The following is a 15,414-nucleotide window of genomic DNA, read 5'->3' on the forward strand; positions in this document are numbered from 1 at the left end:
GAAGCAGGGCTCTGGAGACAGTGAGCTTCTGGGGTAAAGTTAGAAAGGGAAGAGTCCCTTTGAGGAGGAGCAGCTAGTAGGTAGTGGGACGTCTTGGCGACGTCTGAGATGTGAGAAGAGAAAGAGAGAGTGGTGTCGAAGATGACACAAAAGGTTTTTTGCCTCGCAGTAAGGCAAAGGAAGAGGGCCCAAGGTGGGTGGCCAGAGTGACAGAGGGAGAGCAGGGGCAGGGGTCTCAATGAGAAGTATCTCCATCTTAATGGCATTAAGGCAGAGATCGTTGGAGGAGCACCAATCCTGAATCACGGATAGACAGTCAGGAATGAGCAAGAGATGAAAGGAGCCTGAAGGAAAGCTGAGTGCCATCCGCAGAACACTGAAAGTTAGAGGAGAAGGTGGGGATCAGGTGGGCCAAAGGGGCCAAGAAGAGGTTGAAAAACCAGGGTGAGGGGCTAGAACCCTGGGGAATGCCACAGGTAGAGAGAGAGGTGGTGGAGAGAAAAGGACCAAGTTGGATCTGAGAGGAAGGAGGTCAGCCACTCCAGGGCCTATTCCCTAATGCCCAGGTTCTCACATAGTCGATTGATCAGGATGGCGTGGGTGACTGTGTCGAAAGAAGAGGAAAGATCAAGGAGGGTTAGGACAGAAGGAATGCAGGTTAGAGAGCAGATCTTCACGGGTGTTCAGGAGAGCAGTGTCCGTGCCGCTGGTAGTTCTGAAGCCAGACTGATGGTCATGGAGACAACCAAGAGATTCAATGTGGAGAGTATGCTGGTAGCTGGCCAGCTTTTTTCCAAGAGTGAGTTTGCCCAGGAAAAGGGTGATGGAGATTGGGCAATCGTTTGCGGGACAGGTAGGATCGGCAGATGGCTTCTTGAGGAGTGGGTACACAAGGGAGTGCTTAAGGGGAGAGGGGCACATTCCAGTGGTGAAAGAGTGATTACAGAAATCGGCCAAGGCTGCAGCAAGGGTGTCAATATGGTCCTTGATGGTACAGGAGGAGCAGAGGAGCATCTGTTTGGACGACACTTTCATGGATCGGACTTGTCTAGAAATCTTGTCAGTTGTTGTCAGATAGAGGCGAAAGTAGGAGGAGAGGTAGAGATGGCCAAAGGGGGGCCAAGATAGGAAGTGGGAGAAGAAGAGGAGATAGTGGACAGGATGTCCTGAGTTTTAGCAGAGAAGTGAGAGGCCAGAGCCATACATAGGGCCTGGGATGGTACAGGAGAGGTGGGGACCGCAACAGGATTTACCAGTTCCGTGCAGATTTGAAAGAGTTTTTATGTGTTGTTAGAGGCAGCAGAGACCCGGGCTTCAATGTGTGCTCTCTTCTTGATGAGTGTTATTGCTTCTACTGGCATTTTTGTGCAACCAGTCTAGGTACCTCTAAATGTGGCCTGGCATGCTTTACTGTAATGTTATTACGTGTCTACACTGGTCTACATTGTGCAGTCAGTGGGACATGTTTTCAATGTGGCATGGCATTTTTAATAGCAAAGCATGAATGTTCCTGCCACTGTTTGTGACTTGCATGCATTGGATTGGTGTTACCCTACAAAACAAGTGCAAACAATCTGCCTTTTAGCCAATTATTTTCAGAAAGTGTGCTGTATATTGCATTAAAACACATATTTATATCTTTCTTCTAGTACAGTGTGCGGCATATCCCTTCAGCAGTACGTTCATGCATATTGTCCAAGCGTGATAATCTAGGCCGGCCCAGAGTGTAGCACAACCCGTGATTTGTTGCCGAGCTGGGGCGGGGGCGCCCCCTCAGTATGGCTCGCAGGGGGCCCCCCACATTTTGTGTTACGCCACTGGTTGAGGGGCTGCCTGTGTTCTCTTGCTTTGCTTCCGTTGTGGACAATGGGTGCCATGGGGACCCTCGTCGGCAGTTGTTAAGTTCTCTGGCGCTTGCCAATAATCAAGGAAGAGAAAGGCTGCTTGCTTGCACTGTGTGGTGACCTGTCACGCCACCCGCACGTGAGGAATTAGGTGCATGTGTGCTGTGAAGGAGGTGTCAGGCTCGGTGGGACACGGACCCTTTTCAAGACTGAACAGAACAGGTGGGTGGTCCCATTTTGTAAGACTTGTACAATCTGTGATAACGCCCGTTCATTCGAAGCACAAGCAGTTCCTAAAGGTCGACGGTATATCTATTTTCCAATTGGCCACTGTTCAAAGGGCTGATGGGAAACTTGCCAGTCCATAACAGCCCCTCATCAGTAGCACGAGGATAGCAGTGGGAGCTCATTAATCTTCTTGGGGTTCACCTCCTCCTTCCCAGCAAGGAATCTGACCTCCTTCCCCGGTGAAGTGTTGCGGGATTTCTGTTCGGCCAAAGGAGGAGATTCGTGTTAATCCCGTGAACCTCCTTAGCCCGCGATAAACGGCGTAATAACATCGCTCTAAGCACCCGATCTCGCCCCTTTCTTATCTGTCCTCTTCGTTAAACATAGTGCCAATGTGTGTCAGTGTTAAGTTGGGCTGGGGAGTGCAATTGGGTTTAAAATAGAGAACTGTGAACTGAATGGCAGTGTTCCCCCAAAGGCGTCCTAATTAGATCTCCCCTCCCTTAATTGAAGCTGATAAGGAATTAGTGTTGGTGTTTGGCCATTCAAGGCCACCTGCTGCCTCGTGCCCTCCCTGCAGTGCCAGAGTTCAGACTGGTGGTGGTGATGTGTGTGTGGCCTGCACGTGCACGAGCGCGTGTCTGTTCGAGAAGAAGGAGACGTGAGGGACGGCTGAGCTATAAACAGCATGAGGCTTCGGTTTAAGAAAGGCCCCCGAATTGTACCGCGAGTGCTTACACAGGTGTCTCTGATGACTCCGTGCCACTGGGGAATCCGTATTCCAGTCCTCGACTTCCATTTAATCAAATATTACAATCTGGGAATTGTGGCGCTGGTTCACAGCAGCTAAACAGATTGGATTAACGGATCAGAGATCACAGTGGCTGGCAGGCGACAAATCCCCAAACTGGAGCATTCTGTTCTCAAAGGACGGAATCATTTGTCAGCGATGGATCTCTCCTTCCTTCCAAGTAAGTCAAAGACGTAAACACAAAACATGAAACATTCACCACAAAACAATGGCAAATTTGAATAAAACTCAAATTACATCACTACAACATGACGGGATGCAGTGATAACAGAGAATACAATTACAGAAAATGCTATCACAGAGAAACATAAACAGAGAAAAAAACATTGAACATTAAAAAAAAACAAATATGGGGGTGGGGTAAGGGGGAAAAACCGGTTGAAATGGGGTTGGGGTTGGTTTAAGCACATAGAGAAATATGGGGCTTGGGGGGAAACTCCCCCCATCCAAAATCGATATTTTTTCACTGTTATTGTTTTCACTGAAAAACCATTCTCTGTTCTGTATTGTCTGGAATCACATAGAATCCAACATTACTTCCCCTTCAGAAGCATCCGCAACAGAACAACGTCAAGATCACAAACAATACTCTCCATACACAGCCCCACAAAAGAAGCAACCCAAGGCAGTTCGCAGCAAAAGCAACTATCAGCTAAAACCTTTAAAATTATTATGGGGGAAGCTCACTTCTAAACAGACTAATCCTCGTGATTCGCGATCCCCCAAATATCAATGGTAAAAGTTATGACGGCCTTTTTAGAGCTTTCCGGCTTATTCATGAAGCCTCACAAGTACATTTGCCAACTACAAAGGTGCGTTTAGTGCAAATGGTTCTGGTGACCCACAACAATGACTCACGTCGATGTCTCGCACTCGCTTCAATTAACAAGGCCTGAGCCACCTCACCCTTAAGGGGACATACGCTGGGTACAAAACAAGGAATGCACCATTGTTTCTCTGGGCGTGAATAGTCACTCATGGGGGTCCAACCCAGACCATTTCTCAACTAGCGTCATTAAAAGGCGTATACTCAGCATGAATTTCATGTACCAAGCGCTCATTTCAGGGCAAATTATGAAATCCATTCTGGGCCCCAAAACGTGTTCATACCAAAATAGGTTTGGAGCCTCTGAGTTGGTCAGGTGGACTCCAAATCATATGTTCAGCATACGCCCAAAATAGAGCATTTAGCTTCCAGATATCTCCCTTTTGAATGAAATGTGTTTCCTTCGTAGTGGGGGATCGTCCAAAACAGGTGATGGTTGTTAGGACAGATTTCCATTTTATGTATAATTCTCCCTCCATTTGGCACCATCGTCTGACTTTACCAGAGGAGCACAGCCTTCTACTGCGCTCCCCTGGGCTTTTCACTCATTTCTTATGGAGAAACTGACAAGCCCTTACAGACAGTCAGTACTGGGAGACTTTGTTTCCCTTAGTACTTGCCCATGTTGCAACTTTCCTGCAACATGTAACAAGTGTACAATGTACCTTAGAGTGTAGTGCACTTGGGTCTTACTGTCATTTCCAAAGGCCATAGATACACTCGAAAGATTTTTTAGAAATACAGATGTGCCTTGGACAGGGCTGGTGGCAGCTTATCATTTTGCATATTTTTAACCCTTTCTTTCCAGGTAAACCATGATTACCGCGTTTGGCACGGTTAGGTGGCCTGGCTCCAAAATGGCCACGAGGTTCTTTGTCCTGTCCTTTGGCCATCTTGCCCCTTCACATTCCCCAGGTCGAGCCGACCCGGGTCAGTCCTTATTTGGCCAAGCTTTTGAGGGCTTCTGCATGCCTTGTCTGCACCCCCCAGGATGTAGGCTGGAACGCCTGGTCCCAATACACATCCTGGGTGCCAGAGAGTCTGGTGTGCTGTGAATGCCTGGGATCACTGTGGTCCATGATTTGTCCACGTATGGTATGCCTATATGTGATCAAATCTCCCATTTGGTCCTCTGCGTTTTGGCGCTAAGGAGATTTTGGATAAGAGAAAGCTCCAAACACCCATACCATGTGGATCTCTGGAGTTCTCACTGAACGAAGGATAGGATCCAAGTATCCTGAAACTGAAAAAACTGAGTCGAGGAACTGCTGGAAGGGTTGGCACCCTGAGCCCGCTGTCGTCCCGAGGGGCCCTTCTGCATCTGATCATCTTAGAAGGTCTGCGAAGAGGCTTCGACCCATTGGAATAGTGGGACCAACTATTCTCGGCACCTTCATCAAATCCTGCAAGTAAGCCTTCTCGGAAGTGTCCCTGGGCCAACCAGTGGGCTGACCAGCTTGTGCAGGAGTTTTGCCCTGATAATGCTCTGTTTTGAGGATGCCCTTGAAACTTGGTACATCGCAAGCTCCATGTTCACGGCACTCTCACACTGAATTTTGTACACTTGCGATTCCCAAGTCTGGAGTAAAGTGAGTGCACCTGAACCGGAGTACACGCGGTTACCGTGGTGACGAACTTTGCAAATTCATTACAGCTATGGTCCTCTGTGCCCTGAAGCCTGCAACAGTGGAACTTGCCTGATCCATCCACCAGGAGTGGAGAAATTGCCACTGTCCCGTAGGGGAATCAATGCTGTATCTTTGTCGCTGAAAGCTGCAGAGCCACATTTGAACCTGCAACCGAAGTGGACTCGACTGCCGAAGTTTGGTCCGGAGTGCGCCGTGGGTTGGTGAGTATTTGCAAACCTAACCGGTGACCCCCAGCGCATCCATCAATTTTTACACACATGTGGCCCCTGAGGGCCCCTCTCCTTTCCACTGCTAGTGTGAACTAGCAAACTATTCCCAACTCTTGCAATCGACCCTGCTCTCAAGTGTAGGCCCTCCTCGAACAGTGGGAACCTATTCTGCATCACCTCACCTACCATCCTGAGCTGCTACAGCCCCTACAAAAGACCCTACTTTGCCCATTTGAATGACCGCGTATGCCAGCTTCGCACATACATTTGAGCATTAGGATCCCCTCATTTTAGGGATTGAACTGCCTTTCTGTTAGGACTGTGTTGGATGCAGAAGGGCCTAATGATTATTTGTACTGCCTGCTTCCTTCCCTGTTTCGGTTGTGGACCCATTTGGTGCATTCATCCTTTAGACCCCATTGGTCTTGTATATATGTGTATAGATAGGATGGTGTTGGTTTAATAGTATTGATGTGATTTTCTTACTGTGTGTTGAAATGCAAAGGCCTTGGAATAAATGTATTTGTATTTTTAATATATATACACCTGACTGGGAGTGATTTGTAAGTGTCCTTTACTCTGTGTGCTCATTGATGTCTTTCAGTCACCCTCGCCCCTCCTGAGACCTAGTCTTGACTGCCGCCAAGCTACCTTGATTGGTCTTTCTTGTCCAGAAGGTTACCCTGTTGCAAGAAACTAGGCTGGCCTTCTGGACTTCAGAAATCCGTCTTAACAAATTGGTGTACAGCGGTGGGATAGGACTGAAGGTATCCAGTGTTGCACAATAGTGAAGGCATTTCAAGTTTTTCCTACCCAGGACACATAGTGAACATTGTAGTGATAACTGTAAAGGCCATAGACCTATCTAAATTTATGGAAGAAATTACCAATGTAACCTTAAATGCTTCTAAATCAGAAACACTTAGAATGATGTGTGCTGAGAGAGGTTTACCTGCTCAAGGCACACAAATTGAAATGATCTAAAGAATTATGGAATGGCAAGAGGTACAACTCAGTGCCATAACCTCTGATGAGAGTGCAGAAGGAGGTGGAGCTGCTTCCACTGTCAGAACTGACAGTTCTGTCGCTGCACTCATCCATGGTGCCCATGATTACAGGGATGATGTGATGCCCAATGTTTCCTCTGCCAGTGCTGATGCTGAGGCCATGCTGGAATTTAAGCAGCAAGAGCTGCTTTTTAAGCAGAAGGAGCTTGTATTCCACATGGTTAAGCTGAAGGTAGAGCAGGCAGAAAAACAGAAAGACAGGGATCACCAGTTGGAACTGGCCAAGTTTCAAGTTTCCAGTGGATCAATGGGATCTGGACATGGGTCTGGGTCCTCCTCTCATCCAAGATTTCCTAAAGATCTGCTCAGTGTGTATGATGAGAATAAGAAAACAAACTGTCTCCACAGTGTGGTTACCAACTCTGCCAACCAACCCACTTCCCCATTCACTCTCTGTACTACGGCAAATCAAACGAGTACACCCCTGACCAAGCCTATGGTTCCTAGTACCCATACTCCATGCTTGACTCCACCTATAGAAGATCACCCCATTAAAGGAGCTCTTCTTAATGCGGGATCCCTCGTGGCACATGCCATTGACATATCTGACTGAATTACAGAAGGCAACCTGGACTTCTTAGCTATTACAGAGTCCTGGCTACATAATGCTGCAGGACCTGCACTTATGCTAGCCATCCCAAAAGGCTACACCATTTCTAGACTAGATAGAGAGGAATCCTGAGGCGGTGGAATAACTATTATATCCAGAGAAAGCCTTTCAGTGAGACTAGTCCCTCAACAAACTATGCAATCATGTGAAATCCTCTCTGCCAAACTCCCGTTAAATAACTCCCAACCACTTACTATGCATGTAATATACAGACCTCCTGGTCCCCTTGGAATATTTGAGGAGGATTTTGCATAATATACTTGCCAATAACTTCAAACTTACCTCCCAACTTCTGTTGCTAAGCGTCTTTAATCTAGGTTTTAATGATCCAGCAGATAAACATGCCCAGGAAATTGCCAATTCCCTTGATGCTCTTGGACTATCACAAAAAGTAAACAAACATACCCACATTAAGGGCAGAACCTTGGATTGGGTAGCCGATTACAACTGCACAGCTACCATTACTTCCATCTCCCCTCAATCATGGACCGACCACTTCCTCGTGTCCATCACACTATCAACTACTAGACCACGACTCTTGGGCTCACAAAAAGCACTACTTTGTCTAACCAGAATATTACAGTGGACAACATGATTCCTGATATTCTACCAATCTTAAATTATCTGCTGGATAATCTTAACCCAAGCAGGAATACAACAAAATTATGCTCACCACATTAGATAAAATTGCCCCCCTCAAACTGAGACCAAGCAAAACTAAAGCACACCTCAATAAGTGATAAACTTGTAAACTAAAGGACTTACGAATACTGAAAAGAAAGTGTGAAACCGCCTGGAGACTATGCCCCTCCAGCGAGAATTTAAAAAAGCTAGCCACTACCTCAACGCAATACAAAAACGAAATTTGTCTGGCAAAACGAAATTCTTACAAATCCAACTAAAGTATGAAAGAATTATTTACCATACTAAAAGAATTGGAGTCTCCGATCCCAACACCAGACGTATGCAACAAAAATAAAACCTGGTGCTCAGAGATTCAACAAGCTCTAACCAACAAAATAAACACTTTACAAAATAAAATAAAAAGTAAGAAAGACGCTCTGAATTTACCACAGCCGGCCAATTCTCTCCCACCTAGTGACGTGACTACTGATCAAAACAATAGTTTCTGTTTCACTAAAACATCTGCTCTAGAGGTAGAAAAAATGATCTTATCACTCAACCTTCCAACTGTAAAAGTGATGTCTGCCCAGCACACATTATAAAAGATGCGGCCAGAGACCTCTCTCCATTTATCTCTAAACTGATTCATGTCTCATTCTCCACTGGCACTGTCCCAGCCAACCTTAAACAATCCTGGGTCCTCCCACTTCTAAAGAAGCAAATGTTAGATCCCCTCATTGCCACTAACTACCGCCCAATCACGACGGTACCATTTCTCCTCAAAATGCTGAACAAATCTGCCTATATGCAGATTCAAAAATACCTTGAGCTTCATAAACTCCTAGGGGTTAGACAATCAGGCTTCCAACCGTTACACGGGACGGAAACGGCATTGATCGACTTAAAACCCCAAATCAATGAGCTGAGAGATAGAGGGAAGACTGCATTACTTCTATTACTCGATCTTTCAGCGTCATTCGACCTGGTGGATCTCAAGATCCTCTGCAGGCACCTGTACTCAGCAGCCCACTTCTCTACTGAAGCTGTCAGGTGGATAGAATCATTCCTGAGGGATAGAACCATGAGAGTGTTCTCCCCTTCAGTAGAGGCCTACCCGACCCCAATCGTATGCGGGGTGCCTCAGGGCTCATGTGTGTCGCCAACTCTTTACAACATATTCACCAAACCTTTGTTCGATGATCTGGACCTTCTGGGTATTACCTATACAAACTATGTAGACAATACACAGATTCTCCTCCCGCTTTCTGGGGATCATGGCAAGAACCTGGCACTGGTGAATAGGATCTATCTCATCATTCAAGCATGGATGGCCACCCACGGTCTCTGCCTAAATGATGACAAGACAGAGTTGATAATCCTAGGCACCCCCTCTAACATCACTAACTTAGGTCATGAATACACACCATTCACCATTGATGTTAACAACATTAAAGTCTCAAAGGAGGTAAAAACCCTGGGTTTCTACCTGGACGCAATCATGTCCTTCAACAAACAAGTGAAATCCCTGGCCTCTACAACAACATATACATGTAAGCTGATCAGAGCGGGCAAGCCCTTCCTTTCAAATGACAACTGCATTATCTTGGCCAGAGCATTAATTCTATCCAGATTAGATTACTGCAATGCCCTGTACAGTGGCGCCAACAAAACTAGCATCCAAAAATTGCAAATATTACAAAACGACACTCTCAGAGCCGCACTAGGCATCAATAAAAGAGTGCACATGAGTTCCACCAGGCGCCAACATAAATGGCTGGCCACACATAATAAGATACAGCTAAAAATCGCCTCCTTGACAAATAAAGCACTACACAATGCTGCCCCTCGTTACCTAACTGACAAATTGATGAGAAGATCATCAAATAGGCCTACTAGAACTATTACTGTGAACTGCCTTGTGGTACCAAGATTCAAATCCACAAAGATTGGCAGCAATAGCTTCCCTGTGAAGGCCGCCAAACTTTGGAACTCCCTACCCCACGAGTTGAGAGCTGACCAACCTTATGTACATTTCAGAAAGAGCTTATATCACCCTTCTCAACCGGACTGAACACTAGTGTAAATTGAGACATCTGCATAACTGTATAATTCGCTACCCATTACTGTACACTGTAAACTATTGTATATTACTCTTGGAATTCACTGTACTGAAACTGTATTTTATCTGTATGTTTATATCTACATTTGGTTTTGTAGTTACCCTTTATGCCATATTGTTATTCATTATGTAACCTTGTAACCCTTGCAACTTCTTATTGCTGTGCCCTATTACCTACGGGTCCAGTGCGCATTAGAAATTCAATAAACAAACAAACAAACAAACAAACAAACAAGAATGACATTATGGACTGGTTGAATGCATTTGAGTTTGCATGTGAAGTTCAAGAGGTTGTACATGCTGATAAGATTGCATGGTTGCTCAGCAGACTACCCCATTCTGGCTGCAGTGCTATTATTGAAATGTCAAAAGCTGAACGAATAGATTTTGCAATGTTGAAGCAAAGTCTCATCTTAAAGTTTGGGAAGACTCCTGCCCAATACTTGAAGAGGTTTAGAGAGTACAAAAAGAAAGAAGGAAGTACTTGGGTGTCATATGTGACTGATTCTCTAAAGAACTTGACTGGCTGGGTTGAAGGCTATAAGGCTTGAACATATTTTTGCATCTTGTTCCCCTGAGCTTAAGCAGCATTTGGCAGATTCAAAGGAGTTAGATCCTAAGAAGCCGGCTACAGAAGCAGATTTGTGGGTGTCACATAGAGTGTCCCATAAGGACAAGACTCATCCTGGTAAGCAGAAGGAGGGGAAAACGTCCAAAGATAAGGAGGGTAGGGGATCTGATAAAACTTCCTCCCAAAAGAGCCACAAAGATACATTTAGGGGTAAGTCACAAGAGAACACACAGGGTAGTGGAGGTTATCCTCCAAAACAGAACTCTGATTACAGTAAGGCTCCCTATGTCCCTAGAGCCAGTGGATCTTGTGTGGCTTGTGGAGCAAGTGACCACGTGAAGGGGGACCCCAGATGTAAGGTCAAAACCTTGGGGATCCACTCTGCTAATCTGGCCTTCTCCTCCTATGGGGAAGAAGAGATTTCAGGGGTGTCCTCCTCCTCAGACTCCTTCCCCAGTGGGATAGATTCTGAGGTAGTTTTAGTTTCGCTGGGTTCCTGGACGCCTACAGTCTCTGAGGCTTATGCTAGGGTTCTTGATAATACCAAGCACTACTTTAAAGACAGTGGGCCTCATTAGGACCTTGGCGGAGGACCATGGCGCTATTAGCACCATGGTCCATGGCGCTAAGTTGCCAACTCCGCCATGGTGGTTGGCGGACTTACCGCCCCATTCCGACCTTAGCGGGGCGGTAAGTCCCCAATCCCCATTTACCCTTCCCCATTCCCATTTTTGCCCCATAGGGCATAATGGGAGTGGGGAAGGCGTTAATTACGCCACCGTAAATTACGGTGGCGTAATTAACAACAAGGTCCCTTAGCGCCATGGATTTTAACACCTACTAAAAGCAGGTGTTAAATCCGCCATGGCGCTAAGGGAACTCGTACTCAGGCGGTAAGGGTCGGCGATGTTTACGCCGGCGTAAACCCCTTACCGCCTGGGTCGTAATGAGGGCCAGTGTGCTGATTAATGGAGTAGATACACCTGCCATTAGGGATAGTGGGTGCAGGAGAACTGTAGTGGATTCTACCTTGGTAGACCCAGATGAAGTTGCCAGAGCTCCTCTGTTCCCCACTAAGTTCGCTGATGGCCCACCTCTCAAGTTCTCAGTTATACCTGTAAATCTTACTATAAATGGCACAGTGGTCAGGATTGGGTATATATGGCCTGTGGCTTGGAGGCATTTTGCCATTAGGGTGAGTGCTGTGACAAACACAATCAGCACCAGTGTGCATTAGCTGCTACGAAGGTTTCACGCTGAGCTCACTATCATAGACATAAATATGTCAATATAAAAATCTGTTATCATTCTTATGCTCCCAAAATGCTCTTTGATTTTATGTAAAGCCATCAGGACCCATTTTGGTGCTATTTGTCTCCCTCCCCATTCCTGTATGTGATTTATTATAGAAAGAGCTTACTCACTAATTGTGTTATTCATATATGCAGAGAACAGACAACAATTTGTATATACAAACAGAGCCATGGAGATTTATTTACAATAAGTAGCCTGAACACAGATAAGACCACCTGAGACCATGCTGGTTGACCCGACATACATGTTTGCAAGATTTCATTATGCATTGTTGAGTCAGGCTGCACCCTATTTAGGTCATGCTGAGCACTTATGTAATATAATGGGAAATGTGATGTAATGGTCATTTGTATATCGCCTTTTGCCGTTGGTATGGTCCCAATGAGCTGTTAGGGCAAAGCCCTCTTGTTAGAGTCCCACCGCGATTTCATATCCCCATTAAGCAATGGTCATTGCAATGACTACTGGAGCAGAGCTGGAAGTGAAGTGAAATTGTTGCTTGTCAACCGCTTTCTGATCCTTGGTGTGGAATCAGAAAGATGTTGCCAAACTACACCTGCCGTGTGGTACCCGTTCATACGCAGGGAAGTCTATGGAGCAAGGAGCCCAGATTGGAGGTGCAGTCAAGTCTGGAAAAAGTATGTTTTTGTAAAAAAAAAATTTTTACTTACGTCTGTGTGTTGTATGTGTTTATTTGTATATCTGTGTGTGTATTCAGGCATGGGGGAGAGTAGGGCCAGTGAATGTGAGTAAGAATGAATGTGTGTGTAAATGTGGAGGGGGAGATATGGGGCCGGGGAATACATGTATGTGAACACAGGAAGGGAGCAGGCTGGTTCCCTATGATCAGAGGACCCGATGTGGGGCCTGGGGAGTGTGTTGGGGGAGTGGGGATCACTGAACAGACTTAGCATTAGGAGAAAAGCCAAAGCGAGTGTTTAATGCAGGGATACTGGCCTATCATCATTCACATGTTTTTTTTTACAGTGGCATTTCATTTTTTACTGCCATTATGGGCAAAACCAATATGATGAGTGTTCTGACATGGGTATTCTGGTCTACATTGGTGCATTATAAACATTTTTGATGGATGTAATGGTGATTTGCCCACTCTGAAGTCCACTGTGAGATCCCCATGTGCCATGTGTGCATGAATTACAGGCCCATAGGTTTTCAGTCAGAGTATTTTGGGCAGGTCTCAAATTTTCACTCATCAATAGCCATTGGCCAATAATCATTCTGGCTTGGCGATTGAAAAATGGTTTGATGTGTGTGTGTATAGAATTGAGGTGGCAAGTGACTTTTTATGATTGGCTAGTTGCTTACACCTTGACATTTGTACCCGTTTTTGGGTTGCAACCCTGCGGACATGGGCCTTGCCACACATGTTCACACATCATAAGTTATTATTTTGCCTGTCCCGAGTTATCCATCAGCAATTTCGAAGGACCTTACCTACCTAAGCCAATATGGTGGCCTGAATTCCTCTGCATCGTCTCTTTTGGTGCAGTTCTCCTGTGGATCACAATGGTGTCTGGATCCCTGTCCTTCGTGGTTTCCACTGTCTCGTTACTTTGATCTTTTGTTCCTCCAAGTCCCACTGCCTTCTCTTTCATTGTAGCTTCTTTGCTCCTTTAGTGGCCCACATTCTGGCATTTAGTCCTGTCCCCTTTTCCAGGTTCTTCTGGAGATGTCTCGCTTCAAAATCAGTCTCGTGAAATAAACCAAATCTCACTAGGAACTTTGAGGGATACTCTGCGCCACTTGTTTAAAAAACGTTGGCACATGCCTACTTGTGCTAGGGCAGAGGACGATGTTGGTAGAGAGAGATTTAAGCAAGTCAAATTGTAATGGGTAGTAGAGAATGTTAGGGGGGGTCAGTGGATTGTGTTTTGATTATAAGGGTGATCACTGCTATCTTTAGGAAGGTGGATAAAGGCCAGATTGGATGGACTGGCGGACAATTTAGAAATTGACTTTAATCGTGTATTGGACCAAGTCAGTTGCACCCCAAATGATTTATTCAAATGGCGTCATTGCGCCCATTAGTGAAAGTCTCTGAAACACAGACCTCCTGTGAAATGACACTATATTGAACTGGTATAATTAAGAACATGGAACAGGGTCACAGTGCACCAGCAAGAAACAATGAAGTTAGCGTTTTTCGCAGTAATACAGTCAGTGTTTCCAGCTGCTGACCAATACTTTTGTGACTCTGCACTGAGTTTCCCGCTGAGTCATCAGACCAGTGGCTGCAGCTGGAGACATCAGAATAAAGCATCGAAGCAGCTGACACTTGCAAAGCGGATACAAGCACCCCCTAGAAAGAGAGAACACACATTCGCTAGCCAACATCCAAACACATTCAACATGAACGGGGTTTAGCAATCACATGAATAATATAAATAAGAATGTGACTAATCCTAAAACCCATTGGTATCCTAGTTTTGTAAATAAATCTCAGTGGGCCTCATTACGAGTCAGGTGGAATGGGTTAACGGGTGCCACTAATGGATGCGGACCCGTAAACCCATTCCGCCTGATTACGAGGTCCACTCGCGGGACCCGGTAAGGACGCCCGGTAAAACCAGGCGTCCTTACTGGGTCCCGCAAGGCGACCAAGGATCTAACAACGGGCCGGTCGTAATCGGCCCATTGTTAGCTCCCTGCACCCATTCCCATTGAGCCCTATGGGGGCTCGAATGGGAATGGGGAAGGTCCGGGCCCTCCAAACTCGGAATGGCCCGGTAATTCCCCATTCAGGGAACCCGGACCCGGTTTTGGAGGCTACCGCCAAAGCCGTAATGAGGCCCAGTGTCTTTAACAAATACTGTGAACATTGTGAAGACGAAAATGCACTAACAGCAAATAAAAATGGCTCGACCTCTTTGAATACATCCTAACATATTTCCTTCCAGCTGTCCTGTCTGTACCGCTTGGCCATTTATTGCCGTTTGGCATCTGGGGCAATAAGTGGAAGGACCACTTATGGCCATGGACATGGCCTCCACATGCCCAGGCTCACAATGGCATCCTGGCACTCTAGAAGGCTTGGAAGACTGACCATTGCCAAGCCAAAGGCGCTCCTCATGTATTAACCATTCTGCGCTAAAGAACAAAGGAGGCTGCTCTGAGACGGTTGTCGTGGTGACTTGGTGTAGTTTTGCATTCTTTGTTGTGAGCATAAAATAAAGTGTACACAAAAAGAACACCTTTGCATTTCTGACTAACAAGCCTTCCCTAATGTGTCGCTGGTGTACATTCTGCGCAGATCGCCATTTCTCTTCTCTCAGAGTCTGTTTTGGAGAGCATCAAGGTTTTGGTGAGGTCTTCCTCAAAGGAGCCTAGGGGGCCTGGAGGGCGGTATATCAGGTGAATGGTGGTGGTTTGGTTATTAGTACTGGACAGTTTGGCCGTGAGGGATTCACATGAGTTGGTGTTATGGGGCGATGATATTCTTAGCATTAGGTTGTTCTTAGTAATTATAGCAAGGCCTCCGCCTCTGGAGGAGGTGCGATCCAGTCTTATAAGAGTGTAATTGT

The sequence above is a fragment of the Ambystoma mexicanum genome, chromosome 4p, assembly GCF_040938575.1.
Source record: "Ambystoma mexicanum isolate Mex_15411 chromosome 4p, UKY_AmexF1_1, whole genome shotgun sequence".
Classification (NCBI taxonomy): domain Eukaryota; kingdom Metazoa; phylum Chordata; class Amphibia; order Caudata; family Ambystomatidae; genus Ambystoma; species Ambystoma mexicanum.